Source organism: Lepidochelys kempii, chromosome 2, assembly GCF_965140265.1.
Source record: "Lepidochelys kempii isolate rLepKem1 chromosome 2, rLepKem1.hap2, whole genome shotgun sequence".
NCBI lineage: Eukaryota > Metazoa > Chordata > Testudines > Cheloniidae > Lepidochelys > Lepidochelys kempii.
In genome coordinates, this window is record NC_133257.1 from 175,966,798 (window position 1) to 175,981,896 (window position 15,099).

Below are 15,099 nucleotides of genomic sequence, written 5' to 3' on the forward strand. Positions count from 1 at the left end.
TCCCATACCATGCATTTAACTAGCAGACTTTCTCCTATAAACACATGTCAATCTAGCATTTTATATGGAAAAAACAGTTTTGAAAATATTTTAGCACTATCCATTGAAAGGGTAAGGAAAAGGTCACAAATGCTGAAGCCAGCACATGGGTTCACAGGTGCTACTTCCAACAGCAGCAAGAAAAGTAGCCAGATGCTAAGATGAAAAAAAAATGGACAGAGATAACTTGGAAGCTGTGATACATGTTTCAGAGTAGCAGCCGTGTTAGTCTGTATTCGCAAAAAGAAAAGGAGTACTTGTGGCACCTTAGAGACTAACCAATTTATTAGAGCATAAGCCTTCGTGAGCTACAGCTCACTTCATCAGATGCATATCGTGGAAACTGCAGCAGACTTTATATATACACAGAGAATATGAACCAATACCTCCTCCCACCCCACTGTCCTGCTGGTAATAGCTTATCTAAAGTGATCATCAGGTGGGCCATTTCCAGCACAAATCCAGGTTTTCTCACCCTCCACCCCCCCCACACAAATTCACTCTCCTGCTGGTGATAGCCCATCCAAAGTGACAACTCTTTACACAATGTGCATGACAATCAAGTTGGGCTATTTCCTGCACAAATCCAGGTTTTCTCACATCCCCCCCCACCCCCATACACACACAAACTCACTCTCCTGCTGGTAATAGCTCATCCAAACTGACCACTCTTCAAGTTTAAATCCAAGTTAAACCAGAACATCTGGGGAGGGGGGGTAGGAAAAAACAAGAGGAAACAGGCTACCTTGCATAATGACTTAGCCACTCCCAGTCTCTATTTAAGCCTAAATTAATAGTATCCAATTTGCAAATGAATTCCAATTCAGCAGTTTCTCGCTGGAGTCTGGATTTGAAGTTTTTTTGTTTTAAGATAGCGACCTTCATGTCTGTGATTGCGTGACCAGAGAGATTGAAGTGTTCTCCGACTGGTTTATGAATGTTATAATTCTTGACATGTGATTTGTGTCCATTTATTCTTTTACGTAGAGACTGTCCAGTTTGACCAATGTACATGGCAGAGGGGCATTGCTGGCACATGATGGCATAGATCACATTGGTGGATGTGCAGGTGAACGAGCCTCTGATAGTGTGGCTGATGTTACTAGGCCCTGTGATGGTGTCCCCTGAATAGATATGTGGACACAGTTGGCAACGGACTTTGTTGCAAGGATAAGTTCCTGGGTTAGTGGTTCTGTTGTGTGGTATGTGGTTGTTGGTGAGTATTTGCTTCAGGTTGGGGGGCTGTCTGTAGGCAAGGACTGGCCTGTCTCCCAAGATTTGTGAGAGTGTTGGGTCATCCTTTAGGATAGGTTGTAGATCCTTAATAATGCGTTGGAGGGGTTTTAGTTGGGGGCTGAAGGTGACAGCTAGTGGCGTCATAGTGATACATGGACAGCCTACGGGGTTAGCTGACAAAATTTGCCCTTGGATGGGAATATGATTCAGATTGCCATATCCAGATAAGACAAGAGAAGAATAATCAGCAACTGCATTGAACTGCTTTAATATGCCCAATGTATGAATTTAATTTGAGCCAAATTTTCAAAAAGTAGAAGCTAGGTTTGTGCTTGTGCACTCACGTTTGCATGTAAAAAATCAATTGGTTAACTGCATGCACAATTACCCATTTACATGCTCAATTAACAAATCTGCATTCACAAATGCAGGTGAATGCACATAGGCTTCAGGCTCTGCTGTTTGAAAATTGGCTCCCTTGTCCTTAGGGATTATTTCTGAGCAGATGACATGCTACGGCTAAGGAGAAGAGGAGGATGCTATTTGATGTTAGAGAATTTCAAATACACAAAGAGCAGCTGTTATGCAAGAGAAGGTGGTAGAACGGTCTTCCAATGACTCTGCAGAAGTTTCTTGGGCAAGCCCGGGTGTCTGAAACATCAACCAGCTGATAGTGCCTAGTAGGATTTTTAAAAGAGCCTAGGTGCCAAACTCCTATTGGAACTGGGTGTTTAGATGGGATTTTCAAACATCCCAAGATGCCAAGTCCAATAAGAGTCAGGCACCTAGGCTGTTTTGGAAAATCCTACTAGGTGCCTATCTGCATCTTTAGGTGCTGCCACTAAAATGTAAAGAACCTATCAAGAATAGAGAAAAATATTTTTTCTTTATTCTTTCAGCTTGCTTACTTTTAGTATGAGACAGCCCTTTGTGTACAGTCAGTGTCATTGTTCCCCTGGTATAGTCATTAGCTAGTCATTTTCCCTTTTCGTTTGGATGGGTTTTTCCACACAGCAAACGGGGACAGACACACATTTTTAAAACAGGAAACTATGATTATTAAAACCACAAGAATTGACGGGGGTCTCTAGGCTAGCTGTAATGCCCAAAACAACTTTTAATTCTTTTCTTTTTAAACTGACAGGGTTGCAAGTTGGCAGTGTCTCTTTTACTTCTCTGTGCCTCAGTTCCCCTACCTGTAAACCAGGGAGAAAAAGAGGGAGGAAGTGAGGCTTAATTTAGAATGTTTATAAAGCAGTTGAGCTCCTTAGATGGAATGTTCCACGGGTCTGCCCAGATCCACTCAGTCCCCTGCATGCACAGTGTGTGTAGGTGATAATATTTTAAAAATGCACATATGCTTATTGCGCGAAGTTGCATGTGCACTAAAGGAGGCCAGGCTGAGGGCCTTCTGTGACTCAGGCCCTGTACGTCAATCTCCATTTCAAAATAGCCATTAAGCTTTCTGAGGCAGCTCCTCTGAGGACAATTATTGTACTTTCTGCTTGGTTCTCTGAATATGAGCTAATATATTGTTTCAGGAAAGAATCTCTAAAACACCTGGCACCACAAGAACATTTACTTTTTCCTCATGAAAAAAAAAAGGGATATATTTAATATTGATTAAAAAAAGAATATATACAAAATGTTCTTAAATCAACAGGGTAGTGTATGTGCAATTGTTAACATTTCCCACCACTTGACAGCAGTGCCAAAATATTGAAAAATCAATGTTTTATCTGCTCTTAAGGTCCTCCAGAAGTCTAGCTAATCCTTTGCTATTAGTGTTTGGAACTCAGCTATAGCGTCATTCTAACGCTTTCACTGGCCCAATGAATATTTAATTATTGAATTAAAGTGGAATAACTTCAATAGGAGAGACTGAGGGAGACTCACATTAGAATATCCCACAGTCTGGTAGTTAGGGCTGAGAGGTGGCTGATCGCCGTTTAAATCCCTTCTCCCCTTCAAGAGAAAGGAAGACTTGATCCAAGGGTCTCACATACTGGGTTAGTACTCTAGTCACTAGATTAAAGGTTATAAAAGAGCTCCTCCCCCACCAATATTTCTCACTGCAAGCCTCTTTCAACACTGATTTCAAATGAGGATAGCATTCTCCTTCACTTCTCTCTAAGTTATTGGGTAATGTGTTGCTAAACAGTTTCTGACGCTTGGTCTACACTTACGTGTAGGAGTCTACACTTAAAAAGTTTGCCCGGCATAGCAATGTTGGTTAGGAGTGTGAAAAAAATCCCACCCCTAGCTGACATAGCTATGCCAGCAAAAACCCTAGCATAGACATAGTTACAATGGCGAAAAAGTCCTTTTGTTTATTTTGCTTATTCCATTCAGGAAACTGGTATAAGCTATACCAGCAAAAGCTGTGTCTCCATGACACTGGCAAACCCTTTCTAAAGTAGACAAGGCCCAAAATTCACCCCAGAGATTGCTGCACTCCAGCGTTAGATGTAAATGATTTCTGTGCCTATCATGGGTAAGGTCTGTAAAGCTCACTGGGATTCTTTTTAATACAAGGGATCATGATAACAGTCTACAGATGGGTGAAAAACATCAAGGGAATGAGAGAAATTATTTAGGATAGGAAAGGGAATTTAACTAGGAGTAATGGAATGAAATTACGAAAGGGAGAAATCAGGGAAAGATTTTTGGAAAGTGGCATCGATGAGGCTGTGGAACAGTCTCCCAAGGGAAGTAGAGAAAGTCCCATCACTGAGGAAATTTAAAAGTAGACTGGACAAGCCACTAGTATTGGCAGGGAGATGGACTGGATAAACTACAAGGGCTTTTCCATCTTTACACTGGGTTATTCAATGATCACACTTACTGCAGCTCAGACAGAAGGCTCTGGTCTGCCGCTGAGAGATGGAGACAGGTAGCAAAAACGTGTATGTTTGTGTAATGAAAAGAAGTCAGAAAATGCATTTACTTAAATAAATCCCAAGAGGATCTAGTCTGTCTGGAACTCACCCTGCCAGGCGGTAGCCATGTTGAGTGGAAAAAACCAAGTGAGTTAATGAAATGAGAAAATGATGAATGTTACAGATTGCAAAACAACAAATGTGACCGATAAGCAAAGACAACAGTTACAGAGAATAGTGGCCTGGTTCTGATCCGACTCCTGTAAATTAGGAGTAAGTCCTATGTAAAATTGTCATCAAACCAGAATCATACCCTAAGGATATGAAGGGTCAGGGGTTAATAAAATATTTTTTTTCCCCACAGACAGACTGGTGAATAGCTGAAATATGTAAAAGAGTGAGTATTTTTCTGAATTTATTCTACTATCGGGTGGCTCTGCATATTATTCTGTGTTTTGGGCTCACAGTAAAAAGTGTTCTTTGAAACAAAGCATTGCTTGAACTGATAAGAATGTACAGTCCCAGTGTATCAAAGACATAGGGAAGGAACCAAGTCAAGTGGAAGGGAAAGCTGTACAAACATGGAGGAGAGGTTATCCCAAGGACTCCATGCTGCTAGAGCACTCTGCTGAAAAGGTACATTGTGGGGCTGCTTCCCAAAATAGAAACAAAGAGCCCAATCTTGATGTCACTGGGAATTTTGCCTGAGAATGGACTTCAAGACTGGGCCCAAAATTGTTTTATATCTTTTGGGATGAGTCTTTAACATCAAGGCCCAGTCTGCCCCTATAGCACACTTCGTAGCCCTAAGACCCTGGTGCCATTGGCAAAGCGTACCCTCTCTAAAAAGTTGTGCTGCATCTGGGCACCAGTTGATTTCTGCTCTCAACCCTACTGTTGGCTGCGTTTCAGTGGTGGAGAGGAACTGAACATCCACAACTCCAACTGAGCCAATCGGAGAAATGGTTGCTCAGCCCCTTTAAAAATCAAGCCTTAGGTGTCCAAGTTGGGTACTCAAGAATAGAGACACCCCAAACCAGACACCTTTGAATGGTCTAGATAAGTCAGTGACTATTCCCACCTCTGCCACAGGTCTTCTGTGCAACCACAGGCAACTCATTTCAGTTCTCTATGCCTCCATTTCCCCTCTCACCCCTAGTTTGTCTTGTATATTTTGTTTTCAAGTTAGTTGGGGCAGGGGCTGTCACTCACTAGGACAATGGGGCCCTGATCTCAGCTGCTGAAATATACATAATGAATATACCGTAATTGCTTCACAGCTGAATGTATGCGTAACTTCTGTGGAAAAGCAGTACTTCAAAGGTAAAATACGAGGTACAGTACACGTGACAGCAAGGGAGATACATTCTGTCCACCTACTGTACTTGATAAGTCAGCCGGTTCTTTACTAGGTAATTACAAGGACATAAAAGGAAGGAGGGGAATTTTCAGTGAATTAGCCTATGGTGTGGCAAAAACAGTATTGTTCATTTCAGTCTTCTCCCTGCTTCTGACATGACTAAAATCCCTCCAGTGACAAAAGATTTGGCTCTTGTCCTGCATGCAAGCACGAAAAATGATGGTAGGCAAGAGCTGATCGTTTTTCACGAACAGCCCAAATTAACTGGCCTTCCAGAGGGGGCTTAAACAAACTTTTTTGGGGGGGAGGGGTTTGCACATCTTCTTCAGTGGTTGTTACTCTAAACTAGTGGGTCTATGAATCCATGGTTACACCACAGTCTATGCTGGTCCCAACTACCTCTTCCCATGCTCGTGAAGACAGCCACAGTAGCTTCTCCTTGTCTGTAAAAAGTGTGGAATACCACCATGCAATAGAACAGAGCAAGTTCTGTTGTGTTTTGGACCTTGACCATCCTTGGAGGGGGATGCAGCATTTGGCTCATGAAACATATTTATAGGTGTCTCTTTGCACAGGTTGCAGGCCTGTACTTAGTAGAACAAAGCAGAGAAGCTAGCTAATTTCAGGCTTGGGTTTGGGCAGGCTTATATTCTCTATACCATGACAAGTTTTTAATTTCCAAGAGGTAGGAATGTAAATTTTTAATGACGACGGGAATAAGGACTTTTTCTTAATCGTTAGGCCTCTCACGGTCACATCACTAGCTCTCTCTGTCTTAAACTGCACCCGCTGGGTTAGCAATCATATTGAGTCTAATGGTATGTCTGCCTTCAGAGATTATGAACATATTGCGGGGGATGGGGGAGTAATGGGTGTACACATTTCAAATTGCAATCTACTCCCCTGGTTTAAGATATGAATGCACAGAAATTCACTCTACACCAAGCCACCAAGTCCCTTATGAAAAAAAAAAAAAGACAATATTCAACTTTAATGGTCCAGAACACTAAATCTTACAATAGAACCATCACAGTGTCTTGGATCATTACTGTGAAAGAGTGTAGGAGGTTGGGGGGTTTTCTAAATAAAAACCGCCTGATAACTTTCACTTTATCTAGAAGAAGGGAAGCTCTCTCCTTATGCTCTTGAATTGAACTGAAAATGCATCCGAGACCTTCATGTAATCATTTATGGCTAAATCAGTGTCTTTGGCCCAAATCCAGGTCTATGTTTGTGCACTGTGCCAGCCATTCAAAAAATCTGAAATTATGCTAGCTGTTGCACAGCGTCTCTTTACCCCCGCAGGCTCTTTTCAATTCAAATGAAGGAGAAATCTGAAGCTAGATCACTTCGCTAAACACACACCTGCTGACATTTCATGCAGCTGTAATTGTCATTGGAAAGCTAAGTGTAAAATCAAAGAGCCCAACAATTAAAAGCAGTAAACAGTCACGGGATGCAGAGCATATTAAGTAATCCCCATAATACAACAGACGATGTTTAGATAGTGATTTGCTCTAAGTCTGACACAGTGTTATTGTATGTATCTTTGAGAATGTATCTACTTTCTGAAGTGCTCTAGTAATAACAGCAAGAGATTAGAGATAGAAAATAATTGATTTTATATTGTTTTTGGTATTCATTTTCAGGCACTTGGTAGCACGAAATAAATATTCTTGATTGACTCCACCTGCAGAATACCTAATTACAGGCTTACATTCCAGAGCTAAGCAAACATGGAAACCAACTGAATCACAACGTAATAGAACTAAATTACATTCCTATGTAATCAGTAATTAGACATCTTTGCAGGCAAAAATGGAGAAAATGTGTGCAAAAATGTGAAACTGATTATGCAATTAAATATGCACAGAAATAAATGCAATCAGTAGTAAATGTACTTCAAAACAAAAAAAGCTTCAGTACATGGATTATTGTATACATATTGCAGGAACATTGTTTTGCTTATTTTTCCATGTTGTTCACAACACTGCTTTTTTATTTTTGGAAGGAATCTGATGCTGAGACTAGGTCTACATTATGCAGCTTTTAGTGACACGGCTGTGCTGCTAAGAGGTGCAGTAGTGTAGCCGCTGTTTGTCGGCAGGAAAGAGCTCTCCTGCCACCAAAAACTTCCACCCCCAACGAGCAGCATTAGTGTTGTTGGCAGGAGAGCGCTCCTGCCGACAAAGCGCTGTTCATACCGGCACTTGTCGTGAACAAAACTTCTGTCTTTTGGGGGGGGGTGTGTTTAACATCTCTGAATGACAAAAATTTTGTCTTTCACTTGCCAGTGTAGACAAATTCTTAGAATCTAAACAGGTAAAAACCAGGAAATTAAGTTGACATGTACAATCTGAAAAATGATCTATGTACATATGCAATAATTTATTTTACATATGCACTAAACTAACCTATGTGGGAGAACAAATATTAAAGGGGCATCCAACTCTAAAATAAATACACTTCTTTCTGTAGGAAAGTGTTTTATCTATCAATGATACAAGTCACTCCTACAAGTGACACTCCTATGATTACCACAACTGAAAGAAATTCAAGAAAAAATATTTTTTCTATTCTTGTTTATTTTCTTTGCAGATTGGACACCACTTCATCAATAGTCAGTTTTGATTTCACTATGTAAGTAATTTTCTGTTCTTTTGAGTGGGTCTTTCACACAGGAACAGATTGGCTACTAAACACGTTATTAGCCATCAAGTTTATACGCACCTGTCACGCTACCACCCTTTGTAGCTTCTGATTGGTTCAAGCTCAAAAAGCTGTAACCCAACAGGCTGATCTGAAACAGTGTCTGATTAAGCAAATTTGGATATCACCAAAGTTAGAAAACTGAACGTACCTTAAATCACTGAAGATTTTGCAACTTTTGCCTCCTGATTTGCCTTTTTTACATAAGCAATTTATTGATTACAATAAGGGGCAAATTAATGGCTTGTATCAAGCAAACTGTGGTCCCAACCCTGCACTTGGATGGGCTAGACAACTCCTGCACCTGGGCAGAGGCCCACTGAGTTCATTGACTACACATGGGAGCAGAGGTCAGCACAAACAGATCTGATTGTAGGATCAAGGCCAGTCTTTGTAGTACTTCTTCATAACCTGTGTAGGATTAGATAATGTTTCATATGCTACCTTCAGTGTTTTACTGTGTAATTCTGGGGAAATTTAGCAAGCCGCTGGTAAAAAGAAAATTGAAAGAAAGCAGTAATTTTTACCTCACTGGGATTCTGGAAAGGCACAGAAATATGCACTACTGGATCCCACTGCGGGATAGAAGGATAGAGGATAGATTTGATGTCCCACTACTCTTTGCTTCTTTCCTCCCTCCCATCCAAACTTTTCCCCAACCATGGGCCTGATCCAGTGGCTACTGACATCAGTGGCAGTCCCTTCATTTACTTCAACAAGTGTAGGATCACACCCTATGCCACTTCCTACACAAAAAGATTGCGCTGCTCTACAGAACATACTATCAACTCTGGAGAAGACATGAGATGCTCAGAAAGGATCTGCTGAATTCAGTCACTGGGATTAGATCATTTTACTAGGTGCTCTGATATAATGGCAGTGATTGTAAGAGGGAAAAGATATGATATGTCTGACCTACCTACAACATACTCTTGCTTGTAATGAAAGACAGACCTGGGAACATCACCATCATACTGTTCTAAGTAGGTAAAAAGCAAACACCCTTCTGCCTACCCTCCACCCCCACTTCATTTATCAGAAACAGGAGAAAAAACAGGACAGATACAAGCACCACTTGACACAGAACATTTGACATGTGAGTCCGTCTTTTGTGATCTATAATATTAACTGGCATATTACAAAAGTGTTCTGTGTCCAGATCTCACTTTCTGTTCAGATAAGAGAAATGTTCAGAATAACTCATCTCTCTGTCTATGCTGTAGGTATGTCTGGGTTAAGGCTGGGCTAAGGTTCCTTGTACAGTCTCCCCTCCCCCCCACCATCCCCACTTTTCTGTGCATTCCTATGGACACAGTCACAATCTAGCTCTTAAACAGAGTCAGGGACACTTATGCATATCTCCAAAGGGGCAGAATTGGAATTCAAAGGTCAATGCATTTTTGATTACCAGTGAGCCACATAAGACCCTTACTCAAGTGAGAGCAAAATAATAGATTGGCCTTCCTGGCATATGACTCAGGAAGATAAGCAGCAGCGAGGCTAATGGTTTGAATGGAGGGCTAAAATACTGAGTGTTTTTTTATTTTTTAGGTCAGCAGTAGGACAGCCATCCTCTTCATGGTGCACAAAGAAGCCCTGAAAATTGTTTTTTGTTTTTCAAGTTTTTATTGGAGTTTTTAAAAGAAAAGAGTTGTTGCTTTGGGGTTTCTTTAACTGGGAATTTCTTTTCAGGGTGCGGGTAAGAAGTATTTTTATTTCTTGCTTATTACACAATAAAAATATATCTGCTTTTCCCTGATTTGGCTGAACAACTTGTTGGAGGTCTCAGAGATGTTTGGCTGTGATTCTTCTCATCTCTGAATTGAAATCTTTAACAACACTTTCGCTCCCACACCCTCAAAATGTTTCTCAGGCATCTGAGATATATTAAAAGCATTTAATCTGAATAAAAATCACTTCCTCTCTCAATTAATCAGGTTTTCATCCTTCTATGTCATCATTCTGCCCGGTCTCCAGCCACCAACAGCTTTGAAACAATAGACAAAAGATGAATTTCTAATGTAAAAAACCAGCAGCAAATTCAACAATTTTAACAAAGAGGCCATATCTAGACATCATAAAGCAACAAAATAGGGAACAAACCCAATTTTTTTCTTTTGCAGGTCATTGTTAACTTGCTCCTTTGCGTCTCCCGTTATGGCAAATAATGTCTGCTTAACGACCAGCTGCTCTGTCTCAATCTATTGAAAGCTCCCCACAAGCCAAATCCTTGTTTTCCTTTTCAATAGCCATAATCAAAACATAATCCAGATTCCCCTACAGCGGTTGAAGCTTGCTGTATTGTTAGCTACACTTTACCATTAACTGTTCTGCAAGCTGTAACAATATGAAGGCCTTTCTCACTAAGGAAGGAAACCTCTTTATGATCCCAGCTGGCAATGGCAAAGGACACCTGTACAGACAGGGCAATCTGAGCATCTTCCTTTCTGTAGTGTAATCTACAAATCTTCCTGCACACAATGGATATATACTACAAGTCTTTTATGTATCTTGCCAAACAACTACTGACTCTTGTGTGAGATCTCTTCCCGTGTCATTTTTTCCAACGGCAATGTCCTTCAGATGTGCAGTACTCTTAGGGTGCAGCACATTTCACCTTTGGGCCACCAGTTCCAATCCCGCACTCCTCATTAGGGACTGAAAGTTGTTCCTGTCTCATAAGTGTTTGCTGGCTCATCTGAAATGAAATGATGACTTCATTCCAGTTCCTAAGGCTACATCTACACTACAGCACTTGTGGTGGAGACGCTCTATGCTGACAGGAGAGAGCTTTCCCATCAGCTTAATAACTCCTGCCTCTGCGAGAGGTGGTAATTATGTCGGCGGGAAAAGCCAGTCCTATTAGATCATTTGGAATAAAATGCAGTTAAATTCATTATGAACCTGAGCTTGCCTATCAAGTTCTCTTCTTAAGGACTGCTGCACTGGGGGCGAGGGAGTAAAATGGAGCCCAGCTGTAGCCAATCCCCATTCCCCAACAGTCCTGTGACCTAAAACTGTGTAGAGGAGACCCCCTTCAGGGGGCACTAGGACTTATATGGTGCTTCCACTCCTCTAGTCAAGTGGTCTTGGGGAAAAACTGCAGCAAGGAGTCAGCCACGGATCCCAGCCAGGAGGAACAGTTACAGAAGCAGCCAAAACAGTGACCTTCAGATCCCAATGCTATCACATAATTTTCTGCAGTTTTGACTATATGCTCTCTGCCCTGTGCTGACTGGCTGTTTGCTCCAACTCTCCGTTTCTTCATCTCAGCTTCACTTCATACCTGCTCTGTCCCCATCACCCACTTCCTTTCAACCTGCCCCGTCCCCATCACCCACTTCCCTTCAACCTTCCCTCTCCTTTCACCTTTCCCTCTCCGTTTAGTTAGGTAATCCCCCCACCCCCACAACCTCCCACTTGAATCATGCCCCCCACCCTCCTGCCCCAAAAAAAAAGAACTAAGATGATGCTTGCTGCCACCATATTATTTGTTCTGCTGCTGTGTTTTATCCCTTGGCCTTACGCTGTCTCTATCTTGTCTAGTCAGATTATAAATTCTTCAGAGCAGGAACTGTCTGCTACTCTTTGTTTGTACAGTGCTTTCCACAGTGAGGGTCCCACTCTTGGCTAGCCCTTGGGCACTACCACGATCAACATGATCCATCATCATCTGGTTAAATGGCACGGTGCCCACCAGTCTCCCACCACAGGGACATGTGAAGAATCCCAACAATTGAGTAGGTCTATTAACAATTAAAAAAAACCCAACCACCACCACCTACAAATGGAACAGTCTCTCTTACAATTCTCAGCATAATGTATGAGCTGTCTCCATTTCAGCGTTGGGGGTGGTGAGTTGCTTACAAGTCCAATTAATGTCACTGATGGATTAGAAAATAAATGCATTTTCTCCCCACAGAATAATCAATTTTAGCACACAAAGATGATGGTATGCTGGTTGCCTCAAGAAAAATCATTAGGAAGCATCCTTGTACTTGGGAGATCTGTCAGTTTCGTTATTGCAAATAGTCAGTCTCTTATTTGGTCTGTGTATGTAACCGAGGCTTTCACCAGTTCACATTGAATTTACCTGGAGTATAAGCAGACTGAGCCAACACCAAACATGAGAGCAAATAGAACCTCATGTTAACAAGGAAAATGGCAATCTGCTATGATTGTGCGTGAGCAGAAACATACGTGGAACCCTGGTGTGATGGTGAATAATGTGCTTCTGAATGTTAAGGTACAGTGGAATTTTTATAACATCTCAGATTCTTTCCTGTATTGCTGCAAAAAAATTAAATGTAGGTGGAACTAAACTCCTGTTATTATGAGGATGGAAAGAAAATTAAATTATTTAAATTAACCCATCTATTCTGGCCAACAGCTTATGAGTAATTCTGAACATTTTGTCACCTAAAAAGACAGTCAGATCCCAACAAACATCATATACCAGTTAGTATTTTAGATCACGGATGATTAACATGCATGTAAAATAATGTGTGTCACTTCAGAGAGCTTTGCTTCTTGCCTACCTTCCTGGCTGCTCTTGTCTGTAGTGTTTTTCTTCTGTTTCGGGCAGATGAAATGGGGGTGGAGAATAGAAGGGAGGCTTGTTCTTATGCAACATAATGGCTGTTTTTATCCCAAGTCCCTCATAATAAGCAAGGATGAGTTTGCTTAGGGAACGTTTCACCTATTGCTTCTACCTATCCATCTATCCCACATTCATTACGATAGTATGCAAGTGCCCAACAAAGGTATAAAATCCAAATGATAGAATCCAGCTGATCATCTCCTTCCTTCCCCCAAATCTTTAGGAATGTTCCCCGCACCCACCCATCCTTCCCACCCACTTGGTGCTAAGTCAAAGAACTGAGTTTTGCAAGTATAGGCTGCAATTCAAGAAAGCGCTTAAGCATGTGCCTACATCCCATTAACTTCAATGGTCCTGAACTATAAGCATTTGTTTAAGCTCCCTTTCTGTTCAGGGATGCCATAGTTTGCTGTCGCACTCTCATCTTCTTCTCCACTGCTGCGAGCAGCCTGTGTTCACCTACCTAAAGGCACAGACCGACAGGGGCAAAACAGGCAATCCAACCACCCGTGGGGTGGAAGCAGGTGGAACTAAGTTGATTCCTGCAGTACAGTGATTCTCAGCCACTGGTATGTCTACCAGTATCGATTCTTTAGCCTGAAACAATTGGCTCTCACCACTTGGGCCACATTCTAGAATGCAGTCCCTGATGCAGAAGAAATTATGCGTTTCTGCTGCCCTAACAGTCAAAACTGCAGCAAACCCATGAAAGTGACTTCTGTGAAAGGACTCCTTAGGGGATCATGTATAACGGGGGAGGGAGGAGTTGATCCTTGGATCAAGTATGGAACCACCTGGTTGGTACACAGCTTGTACCTGTTGTACCTTCTCTGCTGTACCTTCTGTCCCCACCTCCTCCGTCTCCAGCAAACACGCACACTCAGCAGTAGCCAGTCATGGCCTGACTGCATGGGTGTCCTTGTCCTGAACATATGTTGGACTGAGGATTCCTTCCCTAAGCCACATTGGGCATTGCTCAGTTATTCAGGCCTTCAATGAGAAGATTCTGTTCTGGGCTTCTGATATGCTTTTATTGCCCACTTCCCATTCAGCTGTGGAAGCTTTAATCTTCAAAATTTTAGACTTATGAAAAGGAAGGTTCTGAAGATGCAGCGTGATTCTATGAGTAGGACCCTAGATTCTGTTCCCAGCTCTGTCACTGAGCTGCTGTATGACTTTGGACAAGTCACTTCACTTCTTTCAGTTTCCCCATATGTAAAATGTGGATAATGATAGTGTAAAGTGCTTCGAGATCTCTGGATGAAAAGCACTAGCTAAGAGCTAGGTGTCATCACCATCATCATCCAGGGTTGGGACCGTCTCTTACTATGTTTCTCTGCAGTGCCTAGTACAATGGGCCCTGGTCTCAGCTGGATCTGTACTCAATACTGTAACACAAATAATAACAATAATAATCTAGGTACTTACATCTTTGCTCCCCATGTTACTATATACACCATATCCAGGATGCAAGTACCCATTCATCTCTCTGATAATTTCACCTGGTACATGAATAGCAAAAACCCTATACAAAGTGTGACAAAGTTCCTCCTCTACCTTGGTGGGTCTTGCGCTTATTGGCGGATTTGCTCGCCTTGGAGCTTCACGGCAGCCCTCAGTTTAGCCGTTTTCGTGAACCCACAGTCCAAGTCAACTCCTCCTGTGTCTGACCAGGAGTTGGGAGGATTTGGGGGGAACCCGGACCCGCCCTCTACTCCGGGTTCCAGCCCAAGGCCCTGTGGAATGGAGCTGTCTAGAGTGCCTCCTGGAACAGCTGTGCGACAGCTACAACTTCCTGGGCTACTTCCCCATGGCCTCCTCCCAACACCTTCTTTATTCTCACCACAGGACCTTCCTCCTGGTGTCTGATAATGCTCGTACTCCTCAGTCCTCCAACAGTACGCGTTCTCACTCTCAGCTCCTAGTGCCTCTTGTTCCCAGCTCCTCACACACGCACCACAAACTGAAGTGAGCTCCTTTTTAAACCCAGGTGCCCTGATTAGCCTGCCTTAATTGATCCTAGCAGCTTCTTTATTGGCTGCAGGTGTTCTAATCAGCCTGTCTGTCTTGTTTCCAGAAGGTTCCTGATTGTTCTGGAACCTTCCCTGTTACCTTACCCAGGGAAAAGGGACCTACTTAACCTGGGGCTAATATATCTGCCTTCTATTACTCTCCTGTAGCCATCTGGCCTGACCCTGTCACAAAAGACATGAAACATTCAATCCTAAAAACAAATCTCTCCTGAAACAAACTGGCTGGTAATGCAGGTGGCCAGC

The 15,099-nt window shown here is 42.2% G+C and overlaps 1 protein-coding gene and 1 long non-coding RNA gene across 4 annotated transcripts in view; one reads left to right on the top strand and one right to left on the bottom strand.

Moving 5' to 3' along the window:
- The window catches only part of VOPP1 (VOPP1 WW domain binding protein), an 86,906-nt gene that overhangs the window by 15,132 nt on the left and 56,675 nt on the right, over positions 1-15,099 (bottom strand). The gene's annotated exons all lie outside the window — the stretch shown is intronic.
- Positions 917-9,917, top strand: LOC140907272 (uncharacterized). Of its 2 annotated transcripts, none has more exons than XR_012157433.1 (3): positions 917-1,108; positions 4,519-4,551; positions 8,113-9,917. It is a non-coding gene; the product is annotated as an uncharacterized lncRNA (long non-coding RNA). The 2 variants fall into 2 exon arrangements; XR_012157434.1 differs by lacking the exon at positions 917-1,108 and having other exon boundaries at positions 2,932-4,551; positions 8,113-8,154; positions 9,775-9,917.